Source organism: Corvus hawaiiensis, chromosome 5 (genome assembly GCF_020740725.1).
Source record: "Corvus hawaiiensis isolate bCorHaw1 chromosome 5, bCorHaw1.pri.cur, whole genome shotgun sequence".
NCBI classification, from domain to species: Eukaryota; Metazoa; Chordata; class Aves; order Passeriformes; family Corvidae; genus Corvus; species Corvus hawaiiensis.
The window spans coordinates 28,812,412-28,813,986 of record NC_063217.1 but is presented as its reverse complement, the minus strand read 5'-3'; positions in this window follow the sequence as shown (position 1 = coordinate 28,813,986).

The window sequence follows — 1,575 nt, the reverse complement described above, 5'->3', positions numbered from 1 at the left end:
CGTGACGGCGGCGCGCGGCTCGGGGCGGGCTGTCGGCGCAGCGCCCCCTGGCGGGGAGGAGCGCGGGGCGGCTCCGCCGAAGCGGAAGCGGCGTCAGCGCTCTGCGGGGGCGGCACGGCCGCGGTGCCGGGGGGGCTGGGGCTGCCCCGGGACAAATGTGTCCGCAAAAGAAATGCAGGTAAACCTGGCGCTGAAAGATGCATTACAGTGTCGCACCATCTCAATTTCGAATTACAATTTCCATCTCTGACTACATGCTGTAATTCCATTTGGCAACAGCATCAGGATTAACGTAACTTCATAGAATCAGCCAGGTTGGAAGAGACCTTTGAGATCGTCGAGTCAGCCGATCACCCAGCACTATCACTGCAACCCCTAAACCACTAAACCTTGTCACCCAGTACCAGATCCAGGGATGCTGGCTCCACCACCTGCCTGGGCAACCTATTCCAATGCGTGACAACACTAACAGTGAAAAAGAAATTCTAGCATCTGACCCGAATCTCCCCATCTCAGCTTTAGGCCATTTCCTCTGGTCCTCTCACTGCAGGCACAGCAGGAGAGACTGAAGCCCTCCTCACTACAGCCTCCTTTCAGGGAGTTGAAGAGAGCAGTGAGGTCCTCCCTGAGCCTTCTCCAGGGTAAACAAACCCAGCTCCCTCAGCTGTTCCTTACAGGACATGTTTTCTAGACCCTTCATGAGCCTTGTTGCCCTTCACTGGACTCGCTCCAGCACCTCAATTTCCTTTTTAAAGTGAGAGGCCCAAAACTGCATGCAATACTCAAGGTGAGACTTCACCAGTGCCGAGTACAGGGGGACAGTCACTGCCCTGCTCCTGCTGGCCACACTGTTTCTGATATACGCCAGGATGCCTTTGGCCTTCTTGGCCACCTGGGCACACCCTGCCTCACGTTCAGCTCATATTCACAGAATGTGAACAGCATTCAGATTTTTGCTTTGCTCCTAGGTAGAAAGGCCTGGACTAATTAACAGTCTTCAATGTCAGTGATAATCCAGATGGAAAAATTATGCTGGGACTATATTTAGGATTTGGCATGTAACCATGAGAACTGATGTCCAAAATGGCTATAACTACTTGTAGCCACTGCTGAATTCTGTGAAAACTGGAACTACCTTCCAGTTCAAACTTCGTTGTGATAGAGGTTCTCCACAGGATCAATACACTTACCTAATTTTTAGGATTGTTGGTGTAATTGAGTGCAGAGTTAAGGACAGACTGAAATCATTCCAGATTACTTGAATTGTATATGATGTATTCACATTAGTGTGTAGCTGATAAAATGTATTTGTCAGGCCGTGACCAATAAAGAACAGCAGAAGACATCTTTTCCAAGAGATTGTTGTAAATTGCCAATAGTGGATTTTTAACAGGTAAAACTGTGATTCTGTAATTCCTGTATCATATTTCCACTTGATTGAAAGTACTAATTTAGATGAGCTTAGTTGATTACAGCATGGTGCTAACAGCAGTGTTGTGGGTTTGAGCCCCATATGGGCCATTCACTTAAGAGCTGGATTTGATAATCCTTGCGTGTCCCTTCCCAGAATATTCA